Source organism: Neopelma chrysocephalum, unplaced genomic scaffold, assembly GCF_003984885.1.
Source record: "Neopelma chrysocephalum unplaced genomic scaffold, ASM398488v2 Primary Assembly neopelma1_87, whole genome shotgun sequence".
NCBI lineage: Eukaryota > Metazoa > Chordata > Aves > Passeriformes > Pipridae > Neopelma > Neopelma chrysocephalum.
In genome coordinates, this window is record NW_020897749.1 from 2758237 (window position 1) to 2772444 (window position 14208).

General features: G+C 38.6%; 1 long non-coding RNA gene across 1 annotated transcript; it reads left to right on the forward strand.

The window, feature by feature from the left end:
* Window positions 1–208: 208 nt before the first annotated feature.
* On the forward strand, window positions 209–13093 carry LOC113971976. The gene is made up of 3 exons (XR_003535722.1): window positions 209–227; window positions 3518–3565; window positions 12993–13093. It is a non-coding gene; the product is annotated as an uncharacterized LOC113971976 (long non-coding RNA).
* Window positions 13094–14208: the final 1115 nt, after the last annotated feature.

Consider the following 14208-nt stretch of genomic DNA (forward strand, 5'->3'; position numbering starts at 1 on the left):
TTTAATTAAAGGTGAATCAAATTCAAGTATCTGACTCATCTCAAGGTTTCTGCATTTTTTTTTTCTGATCTTTCCAGCATAACCAATCCATTCTCACTGCGTGTCTTTTGGAAGGTCCAAAAATTTCTCAGAAGCAAAATCCTTTTACTTACCAATTCCTTAACCTGGCTGCAATTCAAAACAGTGATTTTTACATCACCCCTGCATTATCCCTTTTCCAGGAAAAGGTAGGTATGGGAAGAATGACTTTTAGACATTTCTTTTTTTTTTTCCATAATCCCTGGATGAAGGTTCCTGGATAAGTTATAACAGCTCAATCACATCTCTAAATTGTGCTTAACTGTGGTGGAACCAAGGGGGATGCTCCACAGCCAAGAGTTATTGGAGAGCAGCATGCTCTGATTAGACCCTGTTTGCCCCCTGGCAAAGCTTGTATGTTGGACTTATGTATGTGTATGTCCTTTCTGTCAGCTGGTGCTAGCTTTTCCATGCCAGGAATATTTCTGTGAGGTATCCAGGTCTTCCTGCTGTCGGAGTGGCACAGAGGGAGTAGTTTGTGACAGGGTAATTTTCTAGATAGCTATTAGAAAATTTTGCCAGGCTGTACTCTGGATGCTGCTTTATTCTGAAAAATGTATTTTACTGTACTGCAATAGTTGTTGTGTTGGTTTTTTTTTTTTAAATGCTGGTTTTCTGCACATGCACACATCTTTCATGACACATCTAGAACACTGGTCAAATTCATGTCATCTGAGCAGAGTTGCCTAATTCGGGAGTGTGGGTTTACCTGTTACATCAGGTTGGTGGGGACTGAGACAAGGATAGACTGTCCTCTACAGTAGTGTGGGTGCTTGGGGTCTTCTGGAAATTTTATGCAAAAAAACCCCAATTAGAGAAAGGAGCGTGTTCTCTGCCAGTGCAGTTGACTTTCGCTGCCCTTCTATGACAAATTAGAGCTGTGAACTTGTGAACTTCACTAAAATTTTAAAAGGTGTGTCAAGGTATCATAAACTGTTATTATACTGACACTGAATTGGGTATGGTGATGCAGGTGCTTTGTAGAGTTTTTAAAATTGATGTCTCATTGCACAGCTGTCCTCAGTCATGAGAGAGTGAGCTCACTGAGCTTTTCTGATCCTTTGTACTTGTCTACTCTTACTTCTGCAGTGAGTGGAGAGAGAACAGCCATACTCAACCACTTGTACTAAATTACCTTCTGAAATTTTCTTCACTGACTATATGGGGAGTGAGGGACTCAAATGTGTGTGTTACAGCCTAAAAACAGGTGGACTTGGGCACCCAAATCTTATTTTCTTTCCTAAGATAATGAAAGCTTGTCTTGATTTCAAACATCTGAAGTCTGAATGGCAATCTGAGGCCTCTTACATCCATCTCTTGCTGTTCCCTGAGACCTGATGGTGGCCTGACTTACGTACCTGGTTGTACATGTAACTAAAATTGGTACTGAGACGAATCATGTGCCACTCTGTCTCTTGAGGTATCATAAGAATATCTTTTGATAACCCCACTTGGTTCCTTTGGATAAAATTCATTTACTGTGGGATTTTATCAGATTTAATTGAAAATCCTAAGGGATTCAAAGTAACTGCTCTATGCTACTAGTGCTTTGTTTATAATGCAGCATCCTTAAAGTTGGTATCACAAATAAAATTACACAGTGGCCAATCACTCAAGTAAACCTACTTTTTCTTTTGTTTTTTTTTTCTAATTCAGAAAGCTGGATTGTCATGTTCTCCTTACAAAATTATAGAAATAACTGTTTAAAAAAGAACCTACAGTACAATGGAGGCATCTGTTCCATTTCCATTTCACTTCCCCACACTAGATAACGTTGAAAACAAAGATGCTATTTTTCTCCCTTGTTTGACATCAGACAGGATAAAACGCCTATTACTTTTAATTTCATCATTGTTTCTCTGTAATCAAAAGAGAAACAATGTTTAAATTAAGAACTTCAGCACTCCCATCCTGATTCACAGAGCTGTACAAAGCTGGTATTTTGCTGACTAGTTATTTTAAAACGAGCTGTCATTAGATTTCCCCACGCACAAAGGCTGCCTAGGAAACAAGGTCTCCTGGTATGTAACTACCAGTGAAGGTAATGATTGTCTTGCAGAGTTGGTTTTTTTTTCTTTCAGTGACAATTTTGTACAAGTACCCAGGCAACTGTGAATTACTGAATATTTGTGCGTGCTGATATTACTTTAGAATCATAGAAACCATAGAATGGTTTGGGTTGGAAGGGACCTTTAAAGATCATCTAATCTCACCTCCTGCCGTAGATGGGGACATCTTTCACTAAATCAAGTTGCTCAAACCCTCATCCAACCTAATCTTGAGCACATCCAGTGATGGATCATCTGCAGCTTCTCTGGGCGATCTGTTGCAGTGTCTTGCCACCTTCACCATAAAAAAAAAAAAAAAATCTTTATGTCCTATCTATACCTACCAGTATACTTTTCCAGTTTAAAATTGTTGTCCTTTATCCCTTCACTGCAGATGTTGGTAGAAAACTTCCCTCTGTCTTTCTGATAAACTCCCTTTGTATATTGAAAGGCTGCAATGAGGTCTCTCTGCAGACTTCTCCAGGTTGAACAACCCCAACTCTCTCAGCCTGTTTTCACCTCGCCTGGGGGGTTGTTCCAGTTTGATACCTTTACTTTTATTATTTGTTTTGTTATTAACCATCACCCGCCTCGTCATGAGATAACAAATACCACCTACCCAACTGCCTTCCACTGTGACTCCATTGCTCATATACCCAAACATTTGGCTTCCTTTGGTTGAATCTCCCAGCAATAGAAATCACTCTGAAGATCACATGTCTACAAGAACTTTGAAGCACAAGATGTAACTGAGTGCTTTTTGTCTGCATTTCACCTTTTATTTTAAAAATGGATCAAAAGGACATTTCTCCAGCAGTTCTCTACTTCGTCAGTTGAAGGTCTGTGCAGTCCTGGCCTTCAGGCTGACTGAAAAGTGTTTGGAGTTCAACAGGAAAACTCAGCTTATGTTTTGTTTCACAGAGTTGTCTCATGAAGAAAACAAATATATTAGGAAAAAAATCCATATCAGCATTGTGCAATTTAGTGTACAACTAAATATAAGATGTGCACAACTTGCTGTGAAATTTCTAACTGCTTCGTAAGTTACTTTGAAGAAAAATAGAATTTTTTTTTTTAATTTAAAGCCGTGCCATTTATACCTAGAGCCCACCCAACAGTATGCTTTCTTCCTGACTTTTATTTAATACTGGATGCTCAGGAATGAAGAGAAGTTATACATAAATATAAGAAACAGTACAAGAATAAGGTGATCACTCTGGGCTGTGCACATTTCCTCTGACTATTTTAACTCTGTCTTATTTCCATCTGCTGTCTCCTTGAAGAGCTAAAGTTCATTTATATTTACAGTAATTATTAAGAGACCATTAAGCACTTCTTAGAATATTTTAAGACTTATGCCTATTTAATTTTTTTTCCTTTTATTTTAGCAGATTCTTTTGAAGATGGGCTGACTAAACTGGTATCTGACACTCGAAATGGTGAGTGCACACTGTGTTTATAAAACAGAGTTACATCTACTGGTTTTGTGTGTTCCTAGTAATTCCTAACATCCCACCTGACCACAGCTGAATGTTGGGATGGTGTTGTTAGAGAAGAATCCACAGTGACTCTTCAGTACCTCTCCAAAATGTTGGAAGAAATAAAACTCCCTACGGATCTTTCTGTCTCTCCTTCTTTGCTACAACTATTCCTAATTGTAGCTTTTGCTAATTTACTTGGTACAGTGGTTTGACCAACTGGTCTTTAAGGATCAGATCCACAGATCACTGGAGGCTGAAGAACTATTCTGAGAAAATACTGATATGTGCTTGTCCATATGTCCACATGCTACTGTGTTTTTCCTTTGCACTCTCATATTCTTCCTGGGGCATCCATTGTTGGACACCTGGGAGTAGGATGGAACCCTACTTGGATTGGTTCAAGGTTCAGCACTTCAGACTTACGTGCTCAAAATGCCACACAAGCAGATATCATATAGGGAAACCTACTTATTACTGCAGAGGATCCTTTTATGAATTATTATAAGGATTTCTAATATTCAATTTCTGATGCATTGGTACTGTTGTGTATGAACAGAAATCTTCACTCTACTTCATTTTGGATACAGTTTTATTATTCTCTGCTCATGTAGAGGGACTTTCATTCACCTCACTGACTCAATTACATAGTGATATTTTCTTTTCTGCCTAACTAAATCATTATTCAAGGTGGATGGCTTCTAAATGTATTCCAATTTACGTGCTGGGAAAGAAATTATTTACATCCAGACTAACAAGAAACTTGGGCATTGTTTGACTAAGCACAGCAACGCAAGGGCCCAGACTATAAATTTAGCAAACCAGAGCAGGCAGCTCATATGCATATACAGCGAATAAGGTGAGTTGGATGCCCGGGGCTGAATCACAATAGCCATCACACCGATGCTTACACTTGTCAAGGAGCAGCGCTGAAGAAAGGAGAGTGTTTGAGAGCCTACTTGTCCCCTGGCCTAGAAGAGCCAGATTAACCTGTACACTGACCTCAGAACTTTTTTTATATGTTGTATATATCTAGGCAGAGCAATTTTTACATCTGTGACCAGGCTACCTCATAGTGCTGTGCTATAGGAAATGAATTTTGAAAAAGAATGTCAGCATTTCCTTACGTCACCAAAAAGATAACTTTACATGACAAGGAAGAAATGTTAAGAATATGTATTCCTGTAACCTTATAACAGTTTGGGTAGACAGATCTGACATAATATTCAGCAGATTGCTGTCAAATTTGGGTGCTGAGAGATTATTTCTAGATTCTGTACTCCTGTATAGCACATAGGACTGGAGCGGTGGAATTCTTTTGCAACTGCATAACGTAAGCATCCTTTGTGAACAGCAAAGGCAAATACTGGTCATAGGTTAAAGCCTTAGAAATCAAGGTGATAACCTTCAAAAGGAGCTGCTTCTGCAACAAATGAACCTGCACTTTATGCTCTGTCTAATTAATTGGAAGCTTGCAATATTCTTTCAGACCTGATGTTGGAGAGGGATGGCCATTAGGCATACAAATCAGCGTGTGGTGACCAGGGTTACAAGGCAGGTCGCCCACTTGCACTGCAATGGAAAATGAATTTTCTTTCAACCCTCTTCTCAAGCACTGAAAATTCCCAAGTGGATCCAGACCAGGGCCAATTTATCTCATTAATCGGAGATCCCATGACTTTTTGTACTTCGTTATAGATGCCACAATGTCCTTAGTGGAGTGTGCTGGTTTTGGCTGGGGTAGAGTTAATTTGCTTCCCAGTAGCTGGTGTGGGGCTGTGTTTTGGATTATGCTGGAAAGAGTCTCGATAACACAGAGACGTTTTTGTTACTGCTGCACAGGGCTTGCAAAGAGCCGAGACCTTTTGTGCTTCTTTTAGCAACTCACCAGGGAGTGGGTTGGGGATGCACAAGGAGGTGGAAGGAGACACAGCTGGGACTGTTGATTCCCCCCCAACCCACAGGAATATTCCAGACCATATGGAATATGGTCTTCACGTGTGAAGCTGGGGGAAGAAGGAGGGAAGAGGGGAACGTTTGGCGTGTGACATTTGTCTTCCCAAGTCATCTTGGGAATGATGGAGCCTTGCTTTCCTGGGGCTGTCGGAACACCTGCCTGCCCATGGGAAGTGGTGACAGAATTCCATGCTTTCCTTTGCTTGTGTGTGCAGCTTTTGCTTTCCCTATTAATCTGTCTTTGTGTCGACACATGAGTCTTTCTCACTTTTACCTTTCTGATTCTCTACACTGGGGAGAATGGCAGGGTGAGGGACAGTGAGCAAGTGGGGCTTGGTCACAGCTGGGCTTAAATCACAGCAGTATTATTTTGTACTTCTTTATTAGCATCCTTTGCCCTTCCTCATCCCCACCTGGCAAAATCCCCACTTGACTATTATCAGTAAGATGTCAGCAGACTCAGCTCCATTAGATTTACAGAAAGAGAAAGCTGTGACCATTCCAAGTCCCATCAACATTTTGAGATACAAATTATTCACTGCTTTCCCCATACAAGGTAATATCTCTTAATATTTTTTATAGTTTCTTAACCTTGCTGTAATATTTCTGAAGCACAGGGGAAGGAGAACATGCAACTCACTGCTGTATGTGTTCCAGAATTCCCATAGACATGCAAAACTGTGAAATACAGCTCCAAAATACTGCATTTTCTCAAGTAGGAAGGTCAGATAAATTTTAATCTTTATTTTACATGACTTGATAATGTTAACATTTTCTAAATATGGCACCTGCTGAAGCAGTTTAGTATTAAAAATAATATTTCTTGGAAACTATTGGTTTAAATTTGGAGTAACCCTTGCCAATATATATATACACACATCTATATGTTAAAATTTGGCTGGTTTTTAATTATTTAGTTCGTTGGCAAGATCATCTTCACTGACTTTGTAAGTTCATAAAGTAGTGTATTTATAGTTTACTTTTGCCTTATGTCTTCCTCACTAAGCTTAGTAAGATGTGGCCTCCCTTCCCTATGAAGAGCATCTGTTCAGAACTGACAAATTCACCTTCCTGTTGTGTTCCTTTGAAACATTGCAGAGTGTAAATTCTTCTGTCCTTTTGTTCATCTTCTCTCTCACACTTACTGTTCCTTCTTGTTCTTGCTTTCAGTCTCTTTCTTTGGTTCCTGTGCTTCCCTGTTCTGTGAGGTTGCAAAAGTGATGATTTTATATTTGGAGATTTTTTTTTTCTTTTCTGCATAGAATATTCTAAAACACACCAATTCATCATGCTGGCCAAACCCCATTATTTATGTTTTTTTTTCTTAGTCAGCTGGATCCAAAGTCCATTGCCATCAATGGAAATAACACAGTGTGATCCAGTAGGATTAACTCCAGGATCAGTAGAAGGAGGGAACGTAATTAAAAAGTGTGACCATCCCATATAAAGCAGTGACAGCATTCAAAGTCAGCCTCCCTCTTTACTGGATAGTTGGTGAAGGTAAATTGCAAAAGTGGGCCTACTTATTTCTTTTCTCTGAAGGGTGACACTTGAGATAACTTAAATGTTAAAGAGAAGCCCAAGGGAAGCTTTTCGTGCATAAAATCAAGGTTTGAGGAGCAAAAGCCTATGGAGCTTCAAGTAATTCAAAGAACAGCTACTGAAGAAGTTATATTTACCTTCTGCTCTCTCCTTTCAGCTTAAAAGGCAGCATGAATATCCTTGTCTACCTGAAAATTTCTAGCTAAAGGAAGGAAAAGCAAATATAACCAGAAAAAATTTAGTGGAGTCCTACTGGAAGAATTTAACCCAGGATTCTGCATGACTTAAGAACAAAGGATAGTGAAGAAACTATTGGCATCAATAATTGTTACATTGCATTTTTATTCTCTAATAGAGGGCTATAATTCATTCCTTACCCTAGTTTTTTAAACAAAATGAATATAAAAAATAATAAGCCATGAAAATAACTGATATGCAGAGGTACTTATATATTATTCTTTGCAATCCTGGGTAAGCAGACAAAATTGTTTGAAATTAGTATCTAAACTATGTGATTTTATGATCCAGAAGTACTACTGATAACTAAGGCTGAAATCTAAACTAAGAGGCTAGGAAATCTTAAAATATTACTTTGTCTTTTCACCTCTTTATGTCTCTCTTCATCATCCCCCCTCTTCACCCTGCATGAAGCAACATACATGTGCAATGATTTGTGGGTGGTTGTAAACCATGGCTGATGTTGCCACTGTTGGATTTGTCACTGGTAATTTGCTTGTGTGGTTCTGGAGAACAAGGCCTTTCACCTTCTCTCATACTTTTTATCTGAGTGTGTGTGTATCTGTTCTACATCGTATAATTTACCTAGTCTGGAAAAGTGAAGAAGTGAAGGTAGGTGGCTGATGCAAGCATTTTAGGGAAATCATCCTTCAAACAAGTGGATCCAGAAAAGCTAACAGCATCTCATTATCCCATTCATATGTTCCACTGATTTGGGGCTTTGAAAGACATTTAGTTTGCTGAGTTGGATATAGATTTGCTGTGACAGGAATGGTACTGCCTTATATTTTGACACTTGCAGACTTTAATCAAGTGGAATAATCTTATAGTTGTGCTTTCTCTAAAATTCTGACCGTTTAGCTTGGGCCATCAGCCTTTTAAGATCATTGTTAGTATTGTTTCATCTTGTTGCTAGAACTGGAGATTTTCTGTTTTTTATAAATATAATTTCAAAGCTACCATTCCCAGATATCATCATGCTTTTCTTGGACAACACATGCTCAGTAGATGGTGGAAAAGACTAAGCACGCATTTGCTCCAGTGGCATAAGTGAGGAAGAGACAAAATTGAAGTGCAACTGTCATCAGATATTAAAAATCTGGAGATGGAGAACAAAGCATTGAGTGGTAAGGGTTTAGCCATATTCCAAATATTGGCTTTTTCTACTGTAGATGTCTTGGCCTTATGTCCTCTGAGAGAAATTCTCAGCAGGATCTTCTCTTTAAGAGTAACTTCCTTTTAAATGGGCTCTTACTTCCATGTTGTCTTGTTAATACTGTCCAGAGATTCTTGTTTCTTCTTTAGCTGTATGGATAAATATTTAATATGTGGATGAATTTGGAATAATAACTTCTGCCAGAAGCATAAGATGTCAATATCAGCCAGGTTTCAGTTTTTTAACAGCATCATCCCAACAACAGACTGTGGTCTTTTCACAATATATTCTTTGATGGTGAACAGCACATAAGGGAAAACAATTTCTGGATGCTCTTTAATTAGAGTGACTGATGTTTTCACTGAGGTTTGCGGACAGTGCTGACTCTTCAGTGTGCTTTTCTGAGGCAATAGCTCAGTGACAATTGACGGGGAAACAACACCTGCAATACTGAGAAATAATATATTTCTCTACTTCTGATATTTCTGTGAGCCTTACAGCTCGATCTCAAGGTCACAAAATCTTTTGCCTCAAATACAGAACAGACTGCCAGAGTTTAGGACTCTGCATAAAACTCAAGCCACTGTCCTGTTTCAACAAGGCTTTCCAAATTTAGTTGGCATGGCTGCTGCTGTTGATAGCAGCCTTCAGGTTTGCATCAGGCCTGTCACACAGACTGAAGAGTATGCTTCAGTCCCTTCCTCTCCCTTCCCCAAGAACAGTCCCTTGCTCCTGAAAGCCAGGACTGCTGCACACTCCATCCCTGCAGGCTACAGACACCTCAGTTGGAATCTGCTGCCTTCCCAATGCTGCTGCAACATCTACACAAATAACGTCTTCTGCAATTTGCCTTTTAGCTTTTCCTCTGTTCTACTGCACAGTCACAAGTTTGGACCATAAAGCTTTTATTTTCCCTGCTTTCAGTCCACATATTCCTGTAAATCTGGGCTGCAACACTGTGCCTTCCAACACAAGCTTCACCTCTACATAGACACACTTTTTATTTCACGACACTTGGGCCTTGTTCCCGCAAAACAAGCAGGTCCCTGGGCAGAGGTTTGGGAACTGGATTGTGTTGTTCAGGGACTAACTGGATTATGGGAAATTGTGAAGCCCAAGTAGAGGTTCCCATAGTGGCAGAACAGGAGCTACCATCTGAATAGTTTGACCCTGACTTCGTGGCTGATTTGTGGTTTGGAATAAACTGTGTCTCAACAACCCCTGTAGCTACAGCTCCTGTTCTTATACTCCTCACTAACCAATACTCCTCCACCAACTGGAGTGACCAGTAGTGTCTGCAATGCTTGTGGCTAAATTTAAGCAGGATTTGCAGATAAATAATTGCTAAAAAAAAGAGAAAAGGTTAAGGAAAATAATTTGTCCTGAATCTCTTCAAATGTTCAAGCTGAAAAAAGTGATTTATTTTTTTCCCTAGGAAATGGAGCATTTTGTCTCGTCATTCTCAGATAAAATGTTTTGATGTTTAGTTTTGAAACAACAAAGACATATATCTTCTGATTCATGTTTTTAATTGGCATAAATGATTTCTTTCTGAAAGAACACTGAGATCTTGACTGTTTGATTTTCTCTAAGGATAAGTCTTCATTCATTGCTAAGTCTGTTAGGAATCTCCTTGAGTTGCACGGTGTCTACTGTGATACAACGCTGAAGCCTCTGTTACTCTGATCTACCATATGCTTATTTACTCTGCAAAAAATCTGTTACTAACTTAATGCTCAGAAGCATCCTTTGTCTCTATGCTAATTCACTTCTTGGCTACTTAACTGGCACAGTGAGAGTCAGTTGTAATGGATTTTATATAGACTGGAAACCAGACTGAGGCCCACATTTGATTTTGCACAAACCATTCTAAGGAAGGTAGAAGTCTAATAGTGAATAAGGGGGAGTTGAGTGTTTTTCTCACTTGGAAGTATTTTAATACAAGAAAAATGAAACTTTGACCCCAAAAAACTTGCTGAACACAAAAGTATGAATAAGTAGATTAGAAATACTTTTAATATCCCACTGTCAGTAGTTACTGTTTTTTGTCAGACGCACGCATCACGCTCTGTCTCATGGCGATCCCACATAGTTCTTAAGGACCCTTTCTATTAGGTATTTGTCCTATCAATTGTCAGAGGCAAATTAATCTCTTTATAATGAATAGAGTTTCTCTTTTGGGTCAGGAAAGCTACAGCAAAATTTTAGAAGCCATGGTACCATTCCTTCGCATACATATGTCATAAAAAGTGATAATTTTAAGCTATATTGAGGATAGATTTAAAATAACTTCAATATAGAAGCCTCATATTTTTCAAGATGTGTGAAAGCTGAACTTATTCACTGCAGACTAAATGATTGGGCTACTTAGTTTCATTTTAAATTTTAGATCTAAGAACTACTTTTAAAATAAAGCAGACTGAGTTTGGGATGCGATGTCAGAAGTAAGAATTGCACCAAAAGCTTGTGTGAATAAAGGTGACTTTAAGGTGCCTTTGTATGACTCAGATGGTTGCTTGGGCACTGACTCTGCTCCTGTAATTACCCAGAGAAGTCTCAGTGCTGATGAAGGAGAATGAATGATACAGCTGAAGATGAAGTAAAACAGTTCAAGAAAGATTTAGTCTTAAATTAGTGTAGCTACTAGGAAGTAGGAAAGGCACAAATACCCAGTTAGTCTATTTAAAACTCTTCCAGCTCCAGAGTCTTTTAAACCACAGTCTTAAAAATGGGTGCTCTATAAGCAGCAATGAGGAATCAGCTCCCAGAGCTACTTCAATAGAAATGAGCAAGAACTGTGTCAATCTCCTCAAGTCTTAAAATTTCCAAAGCAATTATATTCAAATTCAGAAATTTTGGATGCTTCTAGGAGAAACTATCATTAAGAAAATGTAGACTACATTAAGCATGGCAGGGAGCAGTTTGATCTCTTTATACAGACTCGATTATATTCTTGTTAGGCACTTATTCATGCTGAAGCTTTTTCTGCAGAAACGCCTGCTATCATAACAGCATGTTTAAACTGATATGCCTCTGAACCTTACAACAGGAAAATGCAACTCAGTAGTGAGTAGGCTTTGAAGTTTTGTAAGGACTCCTGTGTGTTTATGACTACCTGTCTAGATAAATTTATACAGAAGTAGCACTAAACTTTATTCTTATGTGCATCCTATTGTTAATTTAAAACCCAAGACATTTGAAAGTTACCTAGTCACTAATGCAATCCTGTATTCAGGGAGAAAAAAATGGACATGAATGATGCAACAAAATCCCAGAGGACACATGACAAATTCATAAAAGTATTTTCTGATGGAATTTGTATATTTCCCTGTGTGCAGAGGCACTTTATATGACTGGGATTAGTCCTTTGTTTGCATTTTTTAGTTTAGGAACAAGAAAAAGTGAGGCTATGTTGCAAAAATGTGAGCTGCTTTGTGAGCTGTAAATTAATTGACTCTTGAGTGTTCTGTGCTACTGTCTTCAATCTGAAAGACAGAGGTGCTCTGGCAATGCAGTTGTTTCCAAAAGAATCTCACCAGTTCATACAAAATTAGAGCTAGTGGAGAAGATTCACTGCTGTCCATTCAACTACCTTCCCCAGACATGTGGCTGGGCCTAGTTCATGACACACAGTGGTTCTGCAAGGCAGCTCTGACCTCCCTTTTGATGCAGTTGGGGTGTTGAGGCTAAACATCAGAGTCTTCTACTTTATTGACCAGGAAAGATGACAAGTTTGGATAGGAGAAAACCTCTCTCTCCTTCCCGCTTTAGAAGGTTATAAACAAAAAAAAATTATCATGTATCTCATCCCTCTTTGTTTCCATCAATGTCTCTCTCCTGCTCATATACACTTTCTTGGCTATTTTCAGTGTCTTCCCTGCTCTCAACTTTGAACTCAAACAAATTATCTTTGATTTCAACGTGGAAAATGAAATATGGAGTTTTTTAAAACTTTGAACTGCAGCTCCTGGTTTTACCTGGTACCATTCTGTCTAAATCCATTGTTGTGCCCAGACTACATTATTTTCTGTAGCAATTATAGCATGATCACTATTCTAGAGCCGTTTTGAACATACAGACTTCAAATGGTCTTCAAAGGGCTTGTTTGCTAATATATCAATCAGCTGTGAATGCCCTACTCCCACTGTGACCAAAGAACCACATTAACTTCTCTGATGATGCTCTTTGCTGGTGGTAGGTGCCCTTTGATTGTGTCTAGGACAAGCATTTCTCCTTACTGTTGACAGCACACCTGGTCACCTATTGCAAACAATGCTCAGCCAATCCTTCATTAAGTCTTTAGGCATCCATCCTGGTTTTGACACCCAGCAATTATTCCAGTAGGCAGCTGTTCCTTTGGCATTGTTTTATGCTTCGGAATCACATATGGTGGCAATTTCATACCATCTGCTAACGCTGCCAACACGACTGCGATGTGCATTTTTTCATTGCCCAAAGTTTTTTTATGATGATGAATTCTGTGCCTATTTTTTTCAGTGGTGTAGCTGGGTGGTGTGTCAAAACAAACTGGAGTTTAATTGGCATTACCCAGTTGGCTCAGCAAGTAATTGTGATCTCTGCATAATCCAGTCACATACTGCAGGAATGCATTGATTTTTCAAGTTGGAAAGAAGGTGTAGGTATAAAGAAGTTCCTCACTGTAGGCAGAATCCATTGTGCCCCATCATTTGTACACATTGACTACTACTTTCCTTGAATTCTCTCTATGCAGTGTTTTGTGCTTTTGCTATTTCTTGATCTTTCAGTTTAATGATTTCCTATATGAATGGATTTCTGTCTTTTCTTGGGATATGCAACAGTTCTACAACTTATTCTTCTACTTCGTTAAATTTCTATTTTGGGTGCATTTCCACATTATAACTTAAATATTTATACATATTTTATATGTCCTCCCACCACCACATATCTTTTTATTTCTTTTTTTTTCACTAGAGGTACCACCAAGCTTAAAATATGCATTGTATATCTTTTGATCCCTTTCCTGTTGCACTCATTTTTCTCATCTCCATATGATCTGTTATTTCACACATAAGATTCAGGCAGATTTATAAAACTGTGAAAGATCACTGTGGCTTTCTGAGTTACAGTACATCACACAACTTCACAAGTCAGTGAGAAAAACAGCTAACATGCTAACACCATGTTTTATTTAAACTGAGCGTTGCTTTGGGCATATTCTTGCTCCTTCTTCACTAGGAGACCTTCCACAGCGCACACTCACTTTACCTTCACTAATCCTAAAAGAAGATGAACCAATTTTTGAAGTGGAACTACTTGAGGGAAAAAAAATTGTCCTGTGTTTTTTTTTTGTTGTTTTTGTTTGTTTGTGGGGTTTTATGTTTTGGGGTTTTTTTTGTTTGGTTGGTTTTGGGTTTTTTTGGTTTTGTTTTTTAGGTTTTTTTGTTGGTTTTTTTTTGCTAAATTTGGTAACTTGAATTTAACTATTTTATTTTGAGTATTTTTTCTAGGCTCACTTTATAATGAAATGCATTTTCCGTTCTCTCCTAAAAATGTGGAAGAAGTTTCCCTCTGTAGCTGCCTTACTATCCCCACTTGGGAGTGTAAATGACTCTGCACCTAAACCCAACATTTTAGACCACTGAAGTTAGATAGAACATGGACAAACAGCCAGGGGGACCTTATAGCTCTCTCCAACTACTTGAATGGAGGTTGTAGCCAGATGGAGACAGTC